The sequence below is a fragment of the Anser anser genome (assembly GCF_964211835.1).
Source record: "Anser anser genome assembly, chromosome: 2".
Taxonomy (NCBI): Eukaryota; Metazoa; Chordata; class Aves; order Anseriformes; family Anatidae; genus Anser; species Anser anser.
In genome coordinates, this window is record NC_139721.1 from 61,389,814 (window position 1) to 61,410,767 (window position 20,954).

General features: G+C 38.8%; 1 protein-coding gene across 1 annotated transcript in view; it reads right to left on the reverse strand.

Moving 5' to 3' along the window:
• The window catches only part of FBXO15 (F-box protein 15), a 199,821-nt gene that overhangs the window by 129,012 nt on the left and 49,855 nt on the right, over positions 1-20,954 (reverse strand). Inside the window, exons 16-17 of the mRNA XM_083825765.1 lie at positions 3,841-4,047; positions 672-729 (exon numbers count right to left, since the gene is read on the reverse strand). The gene's annotated coding sequence lies outside the window, so the exon portion shown is untranslated. The remainder of the gene's footprint in view (positions 1-671; positions 730-3,840; positions 4,048-20,954) is intronic.

The window sequence follows — 20,954 nt, forward strand, 5'->3', positions numbered from 1 at the left end:
TTCAGCGAAGCAGTAAAAAAAAACCTTGAGTTTGCCTTTGCATGCAAATAATGTTTATCCTATTTAACATACTATTGGTTCACACTTCCTCTACACTTTTGTGAAGAAAATATCTTTACTGTTTGATACGTATTTTTGACAGTCATCCTCTTCTTCTGCGCACTATGTCAATTAACCTTTTGTGAAAACCTACACATTTCAAGGTACTTCTTGTACCATTAGAAAGCTAATGCATACCTAGCAGCCACAGAAATCCCTCTTCTCCCCCATGAATCTTTGGGGTAGCTTACGGATTGCTTCCACTCCTTCAACTTATTAAAGAAATAGTCTGACTGCACTATAATGGGAGAGACAAACACTTACCAGTCCTCTGTGGAAGAAATGCCACTATCCAGAAAGTAACAAGCAGGAGACCAGTTCTCTAGCCTTATGATCAAGTGACCTTTAAATGGGAAGCTGTACTTCCAGTCCCTGCTCCCAAGATGTTACTGTCCTGATTCTTACCCTCCCACACATTATACCCTGGCCCTTGCTATATATCGAATGGCTCACCAAAAATCAAGTGACATTTATCTTGCTCTTTGCCCACATTCACAGCAACATGAAAAAGGTCCCAATGAGGAAGAAAAAACTGTTCCTCACTTCTGTGCAATAATTTTTTATTGACTCACCTAAAGGAGATGAGGACAGGTTCAACTTCCTCTACAGCTGATAGAAAGCAAGCTTTTCCTGTGAGACAAAAACAATAATAATGGTATTGCAAACTGCATTTTTCTGATTATTTTTGACAGAACAACATAGATCTGTCCAGGTACAACAGGTATGATATGAGACTGAGCTTTTGTAGAAGAAACATAACTGCTATCTGCTGCAACCTACTGTTGAGCTTCCAGAGGAACAAACCAGATGGAGGCAAGACCCTCAGCTTACGGCAGATCCTGTCATGAAGAATTACAGAACAACGGTAAACTTCTAAACTCCAGAAAGAACTAGATTTCAAGTCAGAGAAAGTCCAGCTCCAGAATAAAACAGGCCCAGGATGTTTCTGGTTCAGTACTTGGAGAAGTGGTGAAGGAAAGGATCGTCTTGTTCTTAAGTAAGAATCAAAAAAGCCACACAATTTGAATGCCTCATCCCTTTTTCACATATAGCTGCAGAACCAGTAATATTATAAACCAATCTGACCATAGTAGGCAAAGACTCCTCAAGCGCCAGACAATCTTAGTAAGACTGACATTCCTCGTCCAGTCAGGATTAAGAGAGTTCATCATTCAAGTCTGCAATGTTTCTCCACAGATAAGAGAATAATAAAAAATCTACTGCCAGAGCACTGAACACAGCACTGCCTTCCACACTCAGAGGTCTTCAATCTTGGGAAGGCTCATCCAACAGAATATCTTGTCAAGCTCCTGACAGACTCAGGAATTTATGTTCTGGTACTTCCATTACCAACTTCCATTAGCCAAAGAAATAATAAACAATACACAACATATGATTCCCTAGTGCAGAAGGAAAAATCAAACCAATCCTTATTTCTGTGAAACTGTCATCATTTTCATGGAGAATGAGCTGCTGGTGGCCATCTGCTCTCACCACTGCTATTCAGCAAACAGTTCATTACTCAGTAATAGGGCAGAGACCAGAGATGTTCATCCTACTGACTTTCAATCCCTGTTTCTAAACACACATACACAAAGTGTTGCACTTCCAAGTTTCTCTACAGTTATTAATGTTTATTCTCTCAAACAAGTGAGGTATTCTACTATCAGGCAAAAAAATCTATAAATATAGAGTGTGCCCAACTTTCCTAAGAAGCCTTTACTTTTATTGCAGGGCACAAGTCTTGAGTGTCTCTCTCTGTCTTTTTTTTTTTTTTTTTTTTTTTTTTTTTTAAGATCTGTAAAGTAATCAGCTGCTCTTCCCAATATTTTTACCTTAAAAGCAAGGCAAGTGTTAATTCTTACACATTTCTCACGTACATTAGAGTTGCTTTCAGGGATACTCTTCGTTTTATTACAGAACCTTGCTTATTCTCACATTTTCTACTTGCTCTTTCCTACCTCATCAGTTTGGAAAAAAAAAGAAAAAAAAGTGAAACGTCCTTGGCCACCAGATGCCATACAATGCCACCTACTACAGCCATAAGCAAAACTCATCCTACTTTCATAGGAATCAGCTGCAAAAGAATGAACATCTAAACCCTTATTTGTCATATTTTGGTACCAAAATATGTCAAGTGTACACAAACCTAATTGTTAAAAGGCTACATATTGTCAAGTACAAGGGTATTTGAACACCTTTCCTCATAGAGGAGTCATTTTCAAATGACACCTCAACCACACACTGAAATCTGGGAGAGGAAGTTCACAGAAGTGCTGATGAAGAAGGGCCAAGTGCAGCTTCATCAGATTCACTGGTTTGATTCAATACTGGTGGCTAATATAAAGTTTTCTACTCATATGCATTTTTGTATTGGAAGAAACCTATTTAGGTGCTTAATATTCTGTGAGTCACTTCTTTAGCATGCAATGCTTCAAACATGATTTTGTCTTTTCTACTTCAAAATTTTCCCTTTAACGGGGATTAAGTTATGATTTAAGGGAAAAAACAAAAAAGATGACTAAACAGGATTACCAAGGATGCCCACATATCCTCACACTCAGAATCATCAAGTAATTGCAGTGATTATTCTGACTTTGTAACTCAATTAGACAAGGATGCTAACAACAAAAAAAAAAGTCATAAGTCACCTTACTTGATTATGTATTTTGTTTAAATAGTGATTTGGTGTTCATTTGCACCTTCTCTAGTCACAAGTAGCAGACAGAACTATGCCACTGGTAATTCTTACCTCTGCTTTTCATAACTGTTAACTGAACCAAACAATGGTGGTAAAACAGCATAGTACTGACATCTTCTGGCATAGTTGTATTGAAGACCATGAACTGCACAGTCTGACCAATTTAATCAGTGGGCTGAACTCAATATTGCAGACATAGATCAGATCCAGTCAAAAAATATGGATGCTTTCAACTCACCCCAAGAAAGGACAGTTCCACTGGTAAAGAAAATGGAAAGTTACTACCATCTCTAAAGTATAATGCCATGCAATGGTTATCCAGCAAATTCCAAAAAATCATTTGCAAAGATTATTTCCAGTGCTGCCATCTACAAAATGCCTTATATTTTATTATTTATATTTATTATATGATTGCCCAAGATAGACTTGCTAGTATCGTAACATCAATGAACTACAAAATCTCAGAAGAAAATGTTCAGGGGAGTTTTGCAGTTGCTTCACTTTTATCCTCTACATATAGGAAGATGCGGGACTGAACACCAAAAATCTTAGCCCCCTAACATTAAGCAATCTACAAATTATTGTGAAATCTTTAAAATCATGAATTATTTAGAAGGATTCTGCTTACATTCACCCCTTCATATTGCAAATTGAGAAGAATAATGCATCTCTTTATCTCATAAATGACAACAGGCCAAAAATCCTTAAAGACAGATCGGTGTCAAAAGACAGCCCAAACCTCTTGTTCAACTTACAGTTAACAAAATGATACATACAGCGGTTTCATATTCTATTTGATCTTTTCTATCTTACCTTTATCTCTCCCACCTCTGAGAAATCCCTGCATAAACACCAACATCATGCAAGGAACTGTCTAGTCAACCAGTATAGCCCGTGAGAAAAAGCAGAAAGAAAAGTTTTCTGTTGTTTGCTAGAGCAACTTCTCTCCTCTTCCTGTCTAAATGTCATTTGAAATAGACCCATATAACCTATTCCTCCTCCTTGCCCCTGGAGGGAAAAAAAAAAATAATCAAGAATACCTTTTCCCAAAATATCTTGTAGATAATGAAGAAAATAAAGAAACATTCTTGAAAAACTCTGAATGTGATGGCTTTCAGGGCAGGATTGTCTCCAAAACTACGTAGAAATATTCAAATTTTTGGCACTTCCGAACTTGGTTTCACTACACAGAAGCGGTCTGGACAACAAACAAACTTCAGAGTATTGGGTTATCCTCCTGGTGGTTCCTAATTTGAGAAAAGTAGAAATACAAAGAGAACTTTTAAACATTATGTGGGTTGGTGATGACCATTCATCAACTACAGTACCATCCCTAAAGTGCAGGACTGAAAAAACTATTTTCTCAGTTGTAGTCGTAGCTTTTATAATTTCTTGTTCTCAAAGCTATTCTAAATAACAAGTAGACATTGTCAACTGTCAAAAGCTGCTGAAGGCATAACTGAGGACAGGAAAAATGAACCTGACTAACTGCATGGTTGCCTCCGTATCTGCCAGGCATCCAATTCTGTCACACAATGTGATGACAGCATCTTGTAAAAAGGGGGAAAAAAAAAATATATATATATATATGTATATAAAAGCTAATTGGATACATTTTCATCTGTCAGATGTGGAGATACTCTGTTTGGAAAGAGTATTGTGTCTCTTTTACGGAAGCACAGATAGAAATGAAATATAATTTCTGTATGTTTTGTATTTAAAACTTCTAGTACAATAGTAATTTTTCATTTTTAGGTGCTTTATACCTTTTCTCATTCCTACTTCAATCATCCTCTCCTATTTACATAAACTTTTAAAAATGTAATTGTTGAGGAATGTAGAAATCTCAGAGTAAATATAAAATGGACCAAAAGTCAGACACACACAAATATATCAGGAAACAAAGTTGCTCCTTATAATCTTCTTTTTTTTTTTTTCCTTCTAAAGTTACCCACTTTAAATGAAATTGAGTTATCCACTTTAAAATGAATTAATGAATTCACTTAAAATAGAAGGGGTATAAGCTGGATGACTTTACTTCACACTTGGGACAGCAGACACTGCTAAACATTGTGCATCAACTTAGCTAAGAAGCTAACACATTAAGCTGTACTGTTCATTCAAATGCCCCAAATCAGACTTCATACTCCACTTGTTTTTCACATCTTTCTTGATGGGTACAAAAGAAACAACTCCCTATTACCTGACTAAAAAAATCAGTCAGGCATGCAACTTTTCTTGGCTACTCTATTCAACCACATCCTAGCCAAAAATGTCCTTCGCTACCTTCTAAAAAGATAAACTAGCTGAACTACATCTACAATCAAAATAATCTGATAAACTGGTTTCACATATTCAGTAACAAATGGCAAAGCAAAGCAGCAAAGCATAAACTAGAGATGTTTGCATGCCATTATTGAAAGATCAATTTGAAGATGTTCTAATTCCCTGCTGTCACTAAAATACTTTATGTAACAAATACACCATGAAGATTTTTTTTTTTTTACTTGTATGCTTTTTCCTTTTAATAGTCAAGACTTCCAGTTAATTTGTGCATTCCTTTTGTAGAGTGAGACCATCTTCAGCCTTCTGCAACATCATTACAGAAGTGTGATGTCTGGTACCGACTGCAGTTTATTGAGAGGGTTAAATTTATTAATAAGTTAAAATAAGTAATAGTGGCAGATTAATTTCCAGTTCCACAGTTACCATTGCCCCCTATGTTCCCTTCAGTTTTTCATCATTCATCTCTGCTCTGAGTGCTCATGAATTCTATGAGCTGTTTTATTTGGAAACACTATATCTAAGCTAGCTCTCCTCCTACTCTAGGTACCATGCAGAAAGAAAAGTCTGTCTGTTAGCATCTGCCAACTTCCTCCAGGCAGCTTCAGGTAGACAGATTAAAAGCAAACACTTGCACAAAGATTTGTCTGCAAGCAGTTCTTAAAGAACAGAACATGAATTTAAATAATTGCCTGCTGGATGGGATAGCAGTCATAAAACCAAGAAACACAAATCTGAAACATCACCCAGTTATGAAATGTTTCTCCCTGTTACACCTCACTGAAGCTACATGTCACTGAAGATGGTTCTAGCTATTAATCAGCCAGATTCTTGTGCTTCAAAAGCAACTTGCTGATTAAATGACTTCTTAACCACCTGTCAGACCAGCCCTAGGACATCCAGTGCAGTAGCATGCAATCTTTCTTCCTTTTGCAGAAGGGGTTAGGGACTTCCAAAAACCACACAAATAGTAGAAACTTATCCTTCTGGGTAACCTCTAATCCCCACCATTTTTTTCCAGAAATTATAACCCAAATAACCAGGCATCCATTAGACAGAATTTTCATTTTTCTGTGAAGATTTCAGTTTGTCATTCATTCCTCCCACCAAGTTATTTCTAATGTAACTTGTATTTTTTCCACTCTGAAGTCAGCACTTGGCTTCAGTTAGAAACAATGACTCACCCAAAAATGCTGCAATGTGAAAACAGGGACTTAAAACTGTTATGAGTTTCTTATAAAAACAAATCTTTCCAGACCACTCAAACTTAAGGTCTTTAATCCTATCCTAATTATCATAAGAAAGCCTGAATTAACTCTGGAAACACTTGAGTATTCCATAGGCACTAACTCAGTTTTCAAGAGATGCTCAGATAAAAGTATGAAAATAAGAAGGGTGAGAAGGGTAAGCTCATGCAGAATCACAGGAAAGGCACTGAAAACATGAAGAGTTTGTAGAAATATTGGCTTGCTCTTCATCTCTCTCTTAGACAGATACCCCCACAAAACACTGCGCTACACTGAGGCAATGCCACCACTAAGCCCAGACAAGAAATTCACTTTTGAACAGGGCTGCCCAGTCACCCAACATCCTGTGCTTTGGTTTGATTCCCAAAGTGATCTTAGAGCACATGAGCTGGATGCCTTTCAGGTGAAGTCAAACCAGAGGTGCAACAACTGTCTGTGGATGCTGAATCCAGAGAATCAGACTACAATAGTCTCATGCAATCTCCCTGCACAAACAGGATGGGTACTGGGTCCTCTGCACCCACTGTTTTGCTTTTCAGATCCACTTAAAATGAACTGCACTACTTCCCAACACATACACAGGCAGACAGGGTTCTCCTAGAGGCAAGTAACCTGTATGTGCTTATCCACCAACATACATGTAATTTTTGAAATGCTCTCAGTGGAGAATTTCATTCTTACTAGCTCCATAAATCAATGAGGTCAAATCCAATTGCCCTAGATATATAGGTATTCTCTGCAATAATAACTATGTTTTATTTTCAGAAGTAGAAAATTGTTCTTTTTGCCTCTCTGCCAGAGGCAAAAAAAAAAAAAAAAAAAGCCAATTTCTTTGAGTTCTGTATCCCTCACCAGTGAGCTGTTTCAAGCCAGCAAAAAATCCAGCATTGCAAAGAGAAAAACATTTAACTAAGTAGTAGTAGTAGAAATGGAGAGGTATAAGCAAGTCCAGGGAGAAACTGCTGAAAGGGCAATTTTCACTTCACCCATCCTACATTAATGATCAATTTTATGTTAAGTGCAGTAATTGCTGCTCAGCTCCTCACACTGTCATCATGGTTGGAGGACAGCAAAGTTAGGATTAAATATTTACATGAAACAATCAAAACCTGCTTTGAATTGCTCTTGCATATCCACCATTACTAATTCAACTGCACTTCAGTTGAAACTTATCGCTTGAACTAAACTTAAAACTTTCAGCCATTCAGTGCTTGCATATATTCTCAAAATATGAAGACCTTGCACTTTACAAATTTTGTTTATCATAACAAAAATTCTCAACGTTTCATTTCTACCAAACATCTATCCCAAGTTTCTAAAAATGGGAAAAACAATACAACCTTGTCCTTCAAAAAAGACTCCAGCATCTTACAAAGCTTTCATGGAACAAAAACTGCCTTTACTACCAAACACTATCATTTCCTAAAAGACAGCTTCCTTCAAAATAGGCAATTGGACTAATAACCTTTTTAAATGTCCTTATCATATGACAGTTTTGTAGCAATTTGAAACAAGCAAAGGCGATTGTTAAAATCGTAATTGATTATGGAATCATTCAGACTTGAAGAAGGACAGGCTTTGTATCATACCTGTAATAAAGGATTTTTATTTTTAGTCTCTAGCATTTCTGTAATGCATCAGCCTTCACATTTTCAAAAGAAGAGCAAGAGGCCTATAGTAACACACTGTAGTTTGTCACAACCCTGATTTATCCACACAGTATCAGCAGAAGAGCCCTTGGGAGCACACAAACAGGCAGCCCCACCTATGCTCAGTCTCAGTCAAACATCATTACACACATCTCAGTTAGACCCACATGGCTGCATCAAGGTTTCAGCATAATCTATGTGATTAAATTCGCAAAATACAGTTTTAGTTCCTGCAGTTGATGTTTCTAAGAATCTCAGCGCAACTTGAAAGCATTTTTTCCATTATACACGATACTCACCAGCTGGTCAATCATAAAAGGCGGTGCTCTCTGACCCCAGTTCTTGCCCCATTTGCAGTAACACCAATTACAAATAAATTTAGGGGGATTATTCTGCTGCCAAATTGCTTTAAGGCAACTAGGTTCTGGCCACATCAGCACAAATGCTGCAGTGAGAACACAACTGGGTTCAAAGCCAATCTGCATTTGTCCCCTGCTCCCACAGCACTTCTCTCATGGGCATACCCATACAGCACAAGCTACGCCAGTTTCTCAGCGCATGGCAACACACTGAGAGCAAAAAAGGCAACAGAGATTTGGCCAACAGCTATTTCACACATACAACTTGTATATTTTAAGTTCTCTGCTTTTCCTTTCTCTCCTCTAATAGCAATAATCAAATATTTATAATCAATAAAGATTAGAGAAAGGAAAAGGAGAACAGAGACAGTGGCCATAGTAAACACGGTTAGCCCCGCTGAAATGGAATAACTATGTGTGGTAGCAAAATTACTTACTTGTGTGAGTGTTAGTAAGGACAGACCTTCAAGTACATACTGCAGTACAGCAAAACCCATGCATATGGATAACTTCTGAGCACACAGCAGACTTGTGGAGTATTTCCTAGTTCCTGGACATGGCTGCTTACCCTGGTAATATTCCAGCTACTTGTTGGGGCAGAATTCAGACCTCAGACTCTTCCATTTTTCATGGAAAGAAAACTCAACATATAGGTCAGAAAAAATGCTGCATTGCCCTCTAGCCCAGGTCCAGAGGGAGCATCCCAGAAGGATCTGCCCAGAGCGAGGCAGCCTGCTGTCCGCCTTGATGCATGCCTTTAGTCTCCTTCCATATCCGAAAGCATCACGCTTCACTGGATGAGGGCTGTGTGGATGGAGCAGCCACACGGTACACAGCTGGTCACAAATGAAAGCTGATCTTTTCATTCAGAAAGAAGTTTCACAGCTTGCCAACTAAGTGACACTCCTGACACTGGTTACAGTGCTTCCTGCTATACAGCTGCACGGCATGAATCAGACCAACAGGAAGCGTTCTATCAGAGTTAATTGAAACCTAGAGATACAAATGGAAATAATCATTCAGCCTCTGCTAGCTAGGGATTTAGTTCCCATTAAAAAGGAAGAACTGACTCACTCAGTATTGACAACACAGCTGACCAACAGCTATATGATTTTGTGATGACAGGTCCGTTACTTGCCAATAACATATTAAAATCAATAGCTAGATGAATCATTCTCAAATCAATGCAACTAACTCAATTGTTCTTACTCATCCATAAATATTGTAGACTGATTTAAACTATGATAATAGGTTTACCTTGTCAAGGCAGATTTTAGGAGCAGATGGAAGTCCACACAATGCTCAGACTCAGAATTCCACTTGCAAATGTGGAAAACAAAGTGTTAGATGACCTACTCCAAAGCCATCAGTCTGTTTCCACAGAAGAAATACTTCATTTTAACATCAAAAGCTGCTTGTCTAGAGATCTTTGTATGCTTCAGGAAGAAAGATTTAATTTTCCTCTCTTTCTTTTTCAGACAAACCACTATCTTCTTAGAAGCTAACTTCCTCTGCCCAGATAATGGAGGTTAAAAAAACAATAATAATAATAATAGTTGAACGAAGACTAAAAGTTCATTTACATTTGGCCACAATTGCAGAAACTACTCAAGCACGTTTAACCTTTCAGCACACCTAACAAAGTCAAAGTATTCATATGTCCATATGTCTAATATTTGAGCTACATTTGCATCAAGCTTTAGCAAACCAAAAAAAAAAACTTTTATACATTAAAGACTAAGGTGATTGCACATTTAAATATGAATAGAATACACATCAAAACACCTGGTGTCAAACCGTGCTCATAGAGTTTCTAATTCTTTTTTGGGGGATGACGTTTCTAAAGCACTTTGATGATATACAGCTTAGGTTTACTTTCCATTCAGTCTTCTAACATTCTGCTTACATTAACAGCTTTTTTTTTTTCCTCCAAAGTCTTTATATTACATTTACCAGACAGAAGCCTGAAATATTGAAGCCAGAATTACTGAAGATCTGAAAACTCTTTCATCTCCAAAGTATTCTGTACAAGGTGGGAGAAAAGGTCTGAAGTAGCTGTTCAGCCTTTGGCCCACTGTGTTCACTGGTACTTTGGTCCTTTAGCTACCTCTAGGATCCAGTTTTTAGTTACCTAGTGATGTGTTCTAGCTTAATGGAGAGACCATCTCACTAGTAATCAGTGACCTTACTGTGTGTGTTATTTCATATGTGTCAGGGTAACACCCGTGTAACACCTGTGTACAGCACAGCAAAAAGCTGAATATCATTATCTGGTCCCTGAATTCTGTTTTCCCTAAACTTTTCCTTCAAAACACTAGCCATTTGCAAGCCTAGAGATTAGACCACCATACCTACCCTTCTGCAAGGATTCCCAGGACAGCAGGCATTCCCTACCCGTATCTGTAACACATGCAGGTTATCAAGCAGCACAGCTCTCCACCTGGCTTCACTTGACTGATTATGGAAGTGAACATACAAAAACTTTCCAGGTAGGTTCTTGTCTGACCTAAATAAATGCTCTTCTACCTCCCTGGGTTCTCCCAGATATCTCTTGCAGGAGCCCTGCACTCCTAGCCAGGCTGTCAGGTCTAGTGACCCACTTGCCTCAAGACTGTGCAGCTGTTATGGTTTTCCATAGTATTTAATGAGGTTCTTTGAAGCTAACACCTGAGCAAACTGAGATACTCTAGAAAGACATGTCAGAAAAGCTTCAAAGCCTTCATACACTTTGATGACCAAGCTGTGATCCAGTGAATTGTTTCTCCCTACTAATAAAACACATACAGTCTGTAATCCAACACAATCAATGAAAGCATGACCGTTTCCACAGCAGGGCTCAAATACAGATCCACAAATCTGAAGCTAGAATAGCTGCAACTCCAAGTACTTGTCTACTTACAGTTGACTTTTAATTCCAACACAACAATCTCCATCATCCTTGGTAATCATCACTTCATAGAACCCACACAACAAACAAAACATAACTATTATGTGTCCCACAGCAGTCAGTTTTCATAGTACTTGACAATGACCACTGCCTCTGGGCTGTTTAATTCACCATTAGCAGTTTCCAGTCACAACACTAAAGCCATGTTAGAAGTTAAATCTAGAAACAGGATATGACAAAAGTTATTTGAACCATGCACAGGGGGAAAAATGTCTCTGTACAATATATATGTAAATTTATACCCTACTCATTTAATTTTGCATAGATAGGCAGCCTTCATACTGAAAATAAAAATATAAACACTCTCTAAATCCCAAGCAGATTTATAAAAAAAATAAATGAACAACTGTATGAATCCCTTTAAGGATAATACTCATCTATACATAATTCTAGAAGCAGCAGCTACCATATATAAAACATGACTTAAAGACAGACAAGAAAAGCAGAAAAAGACAGAATGAATTCTTCTGACAAATCATGAAAAACATAGTCAAGTGCAGCCTATATAAAAAGATGGCTGAAATATTCCACAAGTCTGCTTCAGATTTTTCCAGAATATCACACACTTCACTCTATTTTCAAGCAGGTAATTTGCAACTAAATCTCTGCAAGAATTATATGATCAAAGAAATGTAACAATAAACGAAGCACACACCATGACTGATTCAAACTAGTGTTCACTTCAAGGCACAGGTCTGCAACAACTTATGTTATATTGTAGAGAGATATATTAGAACATGTAGCAAATTATTCACTAGTGAAATACGGTACCCTCTTCTGGAGATGAACTGAATCAGAGTTCTGTTGCACTAACTTTCTTTCAAGGAAGCAGATGGACCTTTATTGCAACCTCTGGCTCACTGGCTGATGTAACCCAAAACATCCCAGATAGCTTCATCAATATGTGCAGACCACCAGCAAATTTTGTTTATCATTTGCAATGTTAGGTAGAAGCTGTCTCTGCAGTCTCCATTCTTCTGAAAGGAGGGTATCAGTTTGAATTTATACTTGAGAAAAGCTAAAGATACTGTGGAAAGAATGGATACAGTTGGAGCAGTCTGTAATGTGAGGCCTTTAATCTCTTATTTTGAATGCTCTATGGAGCTTATACAATTTGTACTGAAATGCCATTAAGCTTTTAAATGAGAGCTTTAGGCACTGGTTTAAACAACAGCAACAACAAAAAAACCACTCGTGTGCATTGTATATTGATGCTTTGTTTTAGTTAGAACTGTCACATCTCTAATATTAAAATGTAATTGTTTAAATAATTTACAGCATGCTAAGTTTATGAAGTGAGTGATCAAGGCACTGCTTCCAGAACAGGAATATGTGTCACTCACTAAAAAATCAAACATTTTATTTTGAAAGACAAAATCTCTGCAAACACAAATTCAGCTATTATTTGAGCCAGTTCCTATATTCTACAGTTATGGTTAACAAACAAGAAAGATCAGCTTTAGCAGCCAGATTGTAATTGCAAAGAGCCCTGTGCTGAACCCACTTCCACTGACTTATCGTATCCAAACACCTATAGTCTTCCTTCTAATATGTAACGCAGGAATACTTCTAAGTCATTAACTGAGGACAGTACATGCAATGGATTTGTGATTGGAAATAACATGGCCTCAGAAAGACCAGTGTTACATTCACTGACAATTCTGTATATGAATAAGTAACAGTGAGCATAAACTATTTGAGCCATTACCCCTCAAAGTCCAGGAGATGACTCCGAACACTTGATAAGCACATGAATACAGTATAAACTAGGTACATTTTGGTTGTGCCTAGCTCTCTAGCCAATGTAGAAATGTGACAAATTGCTACTACTCCAATTTCTGCTGAGTAAAGTGTATTACAATGAGGGCAGACTATCCCACTGGCAGGCTGTCTTCATTGGGAAGAAATTTTTATTTGTTCCTCATATGCAGTCTGAACCTCTTATTTCATCTTTTGCAAGTTGCCTTTCTCCTCCCATCAGGCATGGCTGTGGAGAGCCCATCCTTTCTCCTTGATGACATCCCTTCAGGCACTTGGGAGTGTTGACAGGAGCCTTTGAAGCCATCCCTGCTCCAGACTGAACCAGCCCTGGCCCTCACCCTTTCCCCATGAGGCACATGCTCCAGCCACCAGCCATCCTGGCAGTCCTCTGCTGAACTCACTCCAGATTATCAGTGTCTTTCTTATACTGAGATAGGAGGAGGGTTAGGGGTTATCCAAAAGCACGTGCAGTAATTTAGATGCAGTCTAACGAGTGATGATTAAAGGGGGATAGCCACTCCCTGAGATCTGCTGTTAATGCATCTCTGTGACCACAAGCAGAGTTCATGTTCCTCCTGTTCATTTTCCAGGTTGTATGCATTTGCATACATATGCTTCATGCAGGTGTCTTTTGCCCTGTTTTATCATTCTTAAAGTCTCCCCTATGAATCTACATCCTCATCTAACTTATCCTTACTTATCATGTTGCTCCTTATTTCAGCTCTCCTCAGCGGGTTGCCCAGCCTAATGGCAAAGATTCTCTCACCCCATTTAGTCAGGAAAAACCTCTCCCTGGTGATTCTTGATCTTCAGAGGGTCCTGTTGGTGTACAAGCCAACTTTCTATCTACAACAGTAGCACCAATAGCCACTTGTTGATGTGCAGGACCCATCCCTTCCTCTTCAAGCTCTGGACTCTCAAAACCTTGAGTCTCACTTACCTCAAAGCTGCATAGCCACTCTTCATGTGTTCCAGGTCTCTCCTGACAGTATCACTGATGCAATATGGATGAGCAACAGGTAGCTGGACTAGACAAGCCTGCCAGTTTGTCTGTAACATCCCAGACCTAAGCCCCTAGTGACCAGCAAGCCTCCCTAGACAGCAGCTCACACTGACAAAGGGGGGGTCTCTATCCCCTGCAGCAGGGAGTCAGTCACTTGTCCCTCTCTCCTGCTGTTCAGCCAGCTCCGTTGGCTCTCCAGACATGACTTACCTCCCTTGTGTGCCACCAAGGCAGCTGCCTATCTGTAGCTAATAAGCCATCCTTCTGCTGACAGAAATCATGAGCTTCTGGTCCTCCCTTATTCTAGGACTCCATTTGGTGGCTGAACAAGTGCAGACTCTGCCTACTCCTCCTCTTCTTTGGATGGCAGGGTGAAGCTCTTGTCTCTTCAGGGTCTCTACAAAGACATGTCCATCTACTTTCCACCTTCCCTGATGCTACACAGACGGCTGTTCTGCAGGCTGGACACCACATGCCTTGCCCCAGCCCAGCCTCCAAGGCTCCTCTGCAGGCCCATGCTGTGTCAGGGCAGCTGCTGGAGTAGGGCCCAGCTCTGCAAAGGCAGCCACTGAGCTAGCCCATGCCATCTTCAGCAGAGTTCAGCCAGCCTATGACTACTTAAAGACTTACACAGCTCCTTAATGTAGATTCTTCCTCCAAAAATGACCAATGCTGTCCCCAGATAGGAGAAGACCCTGTAATAGAAAGGGCCCATTTTGACCCAACATGGCAATCCCTAAGCATAATTCTGCTTGCAGGAAGGCCAATACACAAACTAGGACTGTCCTGTCCCTTTATACAGCTGCCTCTTCAAGAAACAGCTGCTAGCTAGTTTGTATTCTGCACCTGCCATAGCAAAGGCACTACTCTTTTCCAGCCTTTCAGTCTAATAACAACTGGTAAGAAAGGGAAGCCCAAAAAACTTGCAGGAGGCTCAGAATAGCACCATGTGCAGAGAAACAAATAGGACACAGGCATAAAACAGTTGCTCTTGTCACAGCCACTGAGAGTAACTAGTACATAAAATTATTCAAGAGGATCCAGGAAAAAAATAAAATTCTTATTAAGTGGAAATTCTTCACTCCCAGTGGTGACAGTCAGTGCTGCTGTGAGAGTCCTAACAGCCCCCAAGAGCCTGTAAATTATATATAAACACAATTTTTATCACTGCAAAATGCTGACACCTGGTTCTCTCTCAAGTTGTATTTCATATATTGAATTTAACACTCACAATCTCATATACATATTTTAGACATGGATTGTTACATATCAATGTTAATCTAATGAGTGTTTTCATCTAACACTTTTTTAGAACAAGGTTCCTGCAAAAATATTTCATATTGAACTTGAATAAGCAGTTCTGTGCAGAAAAGTGCTCTAGTGAGACTGTAAAGGCAACTCTGAATTCAATTTCTATCATAAGAAAGATTATGTCCTCCAATCCTTGACTTTGCTCAGCTCATTTGTAGGCACTTTGATTCTTTCTCTTTCAACTTTCCCAAGCCCTACCAAGGACCATGCAAACTATCAGCATCATTAGTTGGGCAGAACGCGTTGAGCACAGAGGAAAATCCATCAGCATTTTGGAGCTCTGAATGCAAACAAAACTAATCCATGGCCTTATTCCACAGGAGTTTATTTTCCCGGTAAGTTATTTGCTCAATAAATCTTGCCACAAAATCTCTCTGATATTCTCTCTGTGATTCTCCCTGGGAAGCTAGAGAGCACGGCTGGGGCCCTCTAAACGCAATCATAGAAACTTGCGTGCCTGAATTTCTCAAGCCTTCCCGACCACAAATACCGAGGTAGAACTGAGTTTGTATAGCTTTGATATGAAACCAGAACTCAGAAGTCCTCAGAGTGCTCAATTCATCAGAATTATTTGTGATACAGAGACTCATGCCTTATGTAGCTTAAGATGAGAGACTATGAGAACACTAACTGGGGCCTTCTGTAGTACAGCAGTGGAATACAAAGCTCTTTGAAGTGTGTCACCCACCAGCAGGTGGAGGGAGGTGATCCTTGCCCCATACTCAGCACTGGTGAGGCCACACCAGGAGTGCCATGTCCAATGCTGGGCTCCCCAGTACATGAGACATGGAGCTACTGGAGAGAGTCTGGCAAAGGATCATGAAGATGATGAAGAGACTGGAGCATCCCTGCTACAAGGAAAGACTGAGAAAGAGCTGGGACTGTTCAGACTGGTGGAGGGAAGGCTCTGGGGGAAGAATCTTAAAATAAATACCTGAAGGGAGGGTACAAAGAGGAATGGGGCCAAGCTCTTTTCAGTGGTGCCCAGGGACTGCACATGAAGCAATAAGCACAAACTGGAATACAGGAGGCTCCCTCTGAACATCAGGAAACAGTGCTTTACAGGAAGGGTGACTGAGTTGATTAACAGGTTGCCCAGAGAGGTTGTGGAGATATCTGTCTCTTCCCTGCAGATCTTCAAATGCCATCTGGACACAGTCTTGAAGAACCTGCTGTAGGTGGCCCTCCTTGTGCGGGGGGTTGGACAAGATGACTTCCAGAGGTCCTTTCCAACCTCAACCATTCTGTGAGTCTGAACTTGCACTTAAAAGCCTAAACCAGTAGTTTTTTCAATTAATTAAAAAAAATAAAAAAGATCACCCTTTATACTGTACACAGAGGAAGAGCAGGCTCAGTGTTTAAAGTCTGTTTTTTGATGGTTTGTTTACACCATTCCCTTACTTAAAACAACAGAAATAATACTAAGCTTTTCTATCTCATAGTCCACATTAGTGCAACATTTTTATCCTACCTTTTGTAAGAAAAAAAAATGCCAGCTTTTAATTCTCCAACAAGAGGCTGTAACTGATCTCTCCTGTGCTGTGCAGTAATTTTAAGAGTAACTTGGAGTCTTTTAAGGGTAATTTGGAGTCTGGAGATGAATAATTTAAATTAATCTTTGGCGAATTTAAGACTAATTGTAGGGGTAATAAACACCTCTACTTGGAACCCTTAATTACAGATGAAAAACTATAAAAACACATTTGTTGCATCATCAGAAACCTCAAGACATGATCCATCATGCAAACATCACAAGAAATACATTATTCCTTCTGTTTAGTAGAAGGTGTTATAGATGTATTACATTTACTTATGAGTATGACATGTTGGTAGAAAGAAAATTAGGACCACGTTTGTCTTTATTATTGTGTTTGTCCGTTCTTCCACCATTGCTTATACCATTTTGTGCTGATGATATTTGATATCCATTCTATGCAAGCCGAAAAGGAAAACAATTTGCAAGGTAGTGGAAAAACAAGTACTGTATCTTAATATAGAGGAACTCCCATGGGCTATTTGCTCACAGGAAAAACAGTCCTATTGGACTTCATGGATGCCCACGAAGTAAAAAAAACTCACAATATAAACCAGGCACATAAGATTATTTAATGTCCACTGAAAAGAATCGACTACTTCATATACACACACACACGTATTTTATCCAAATCACCAGCTATTGTTATCTAGCAAAAGTGTTCAGATGCTCCTAGAAAATGATCAATGTTACAAAAAAGCCTGAGAAGCATTTTAGAAATATAACAGCTTAAAATGAACTGTGACAATCACTCTTCAGCTACGAGAAGACAACAATCAGAATTTGACAGGGAAAAAAAAAAAAAACTTGACAGTTGAAATCAGTTTAAATATTGCAGCACTGAGTAATGGTTTCCTAAAATTTCACTATTCTCTATGCTCACCCATGTTGTTTTACAACATAAAGGTTAAGGGCGGGGGGGCAGGAGCATTATAATGGAAGGAAAACCTGGCTGGCTGTGAGGACTGCCAAAGAACAGCAGATGAACATATTAATCATTGTTGTATCACAAGGAACTCTGCACAGCAGGACTAAATTACTCTTCAGAAACAAACTTCCTCAACCATCTTTTGCTGTGATCACCAACATGAAACTGTGTACAGCTATTGATGAGACAATTGTAGACCTTTATAGTCCAGCCAAGCAGCAAAAGCCCCAAACCTAAACTAGATCTATGCATATTAAAAAGATGAAAAATGCCTTATTGTTCCCTACGTGAAAAGAGCCTCATACAAAGGGTATTTGGAGGTTGTTCTTCCTGTCTTTTTCAGGTGTTCTAGTTGTCAATTATTTGCACTGTGCTATTTACACATTTTGTAATAGCTATTTGCACAAGAGTTAGTTGCAGGTTCACAACAGCCTGAAAGCCCTGCAAACAGGACTATGGATGTATTCTGGCATGTTACCTACCATCTTGACCAAAAAACCCTACTACTTGAAAGAAAAACACCCCACAAATATCACATATCCAAAAAAGCCGTCACTGCACAATACTACAAATAACAAATAATGACTCTACAGCTGCTTAAAAACAAAAACAAAACAACAAAAAAATGCCTTTCCAGCCTCTTACATGATGCATATTCTCACGAGAAACCTTGTAGGTAGTAGAGGATCTTCGCCAAAGAGGATCAGCAAGATTATGCTACTTAGTAAATTAATCCTCTGTATGGTTCCAGGAAGGGGTTCTGGTTTCTCATACATTTTGTGAAGAAATAAACTCCTACTTTAAATGAGTTTACAATCACACACTAATTAAATTATAAGGTATAAAATGAGCCTTTCTGCAATTAGATGAGGCATTTCTAATACAAAGCTCAGGTCACTGCTGGTTTAAAACCAAAGCTGATGAAAAAGCCAAAAACAATTACAACACTACTAGCATTTACATTCGCTCCCAGTCTCTCACAGAACCAGAATATACCAGGGTAGCTCAGAGAATAAATATTCACAGTGCTGCTCTAGCTACACCCAGTTTGAACTGGCCTGAGATACCAGTTAAGGCTTGCACCACTCTGTATGACTCCCCTGTATTAGACATACACTGTCAGATTTAAAATTAATATCACAGAAGACACAACATTTTTGTGTTGATCCCTGCAGTAAGGCAAAGACAACTTAGACAAACACAATCCCTAATGCAATTTTGCAAAAGTAGTCAACAGTTTATCCACTGCATTAAACTCTGTATAAACAGACACGGTAATAAATGCTGGTTTTAAGTTTCCTCAAATTCTCTGCACAATTGGTCCATAATCATATCAGTCCTCTCTGAAGCTTAGTATCCTACCTTATTTCATTGGTTGCAAGTTGCCTGTTCAGTTCCCTAACATTGTGCTCAGTGGAAAAGGCTGCTCTGCCATGTCCAGCCATTCTAGAAATAGTAATGCAATCACACTCAATGTGCTTGTTCTGTGTTTGGTTCCTTTGAGAAGTTTCCTTGTTGTTTTCTTTCAACCCTTGGGGAAATATATAAATGGAGCGCTTAAATTGAGCTCATTTTGTAGGTTCTGAAACATCTGTGTGAGGTAGCAAGGAAATTCAACAACCTGTACGAACCAGCATTGCTAAACTCACTATGACTGTATCCCTGTGTATGCATACCAACATCAAAAAATCATCATCAAACTTGGAAATTATCAGCAAATCAGCTGACAAACTTGCTTAAGAAGTCATGAATGGACAGTCAAAGAGATAACCACCTTCTCCTCCCAACAGTGTTAAGGCCAAAGATAGAGGTGGGTTATTAAGAATAAAATACATGATTGCCCATCCCCAATGCCTGTGCTTTGTTAATTACTTGCAGTTTCTAAGATTTCCAAATTCTTTTTCTTTTGAAGGCAGTAAGAATAACAGGCACAAATTTGCAATTTAAACTCCACTGAAAATCATACCCAGGTACAAATACATACATAGTCATAATCCTCTTAATTCATATTTAAAGCTGATTAATTATTAAAAAAAAAAAAAAAAGCAGGCCCCTATGATCCTCTTAGTGGTGATCTGGGAAAGAAAAAAATCAGGTAAATATCAAATCTGTCCAGCGGAAAACATTTCTTTGACACACTGAAATCACGTTCTAAAGAGAAAAGCTTATTCGCAAAATATTTCTGTAAACAACAGCAACAGTTTCAAGAAATATTTTAATACCCCTTATATATTGCCATTTCTTCCCCAAATCAGTAAGCACGTGTGCAGCCTCGCTGTGTAGGGTGTTTGTTTTAAGACAAACAAAATCTAATAAACATTCACTCCTCTCAAGGTTTCAGAAGAGGTTTCAGAACACAGATGGACCTAAAAAAAAGATTGGCCAGAACTCACTGTGATGAGTGGTTCTCTATGAACTGTTTGAATTCAAACTACTTCAAGTAAACTTACATGTGTCATTGATAATTAAAAATATCAGCAAAGCCTAATCTGAAAAGTTAAATTATTCAGGGATTTTTTTGGTCACCTAGAAAGTTCATTGGTGCCTTATATCTTCTTGTAATGAACCCAAGCAAATGAGGGTTTGTTTAGCCTTTGACTATCAAATGCACGGTTGGGCTGAGCTCACAGAGAACCATTTAAGAGAAACCACACTGAATTAAAACATGTATTAGTTGTTCTTATATAGCTTCTAGCAGAACAGTGACATGAGATCCTGAGTTTAATTAAGTTTAAAAATAACACACTCTTTTAAACAATATACCTATGTTTCTCATTCTTCCTTCCTTCATCTCTTACAGCTTGTTTTTATGGTTCAGAAAATCCTACACTTAGAGAAGACAGGAAAGAAACTTGCTAATTATTGCTAACTTGTAAGTGAGGTGACCTACAGCTCTTTTCAAAAGATGCTAAGTGCTTTTAAGGTTTTCTCTCTTTGTACTTCAACTTTTTGCAAGGAAGATTTCCATTCCACTGTTTAACCCTGATGACACCAAGTCTGCATCTGTTGCTGCACATACACCAGATGGCAGCAGTCTCTCTTACCCCACACCACCTCTCTGGTTCCACTCAGAAGAAAGATTTCAGCCACCACGTGCATATGTAACTTCAGAAAATAAGCAGCATCATTACC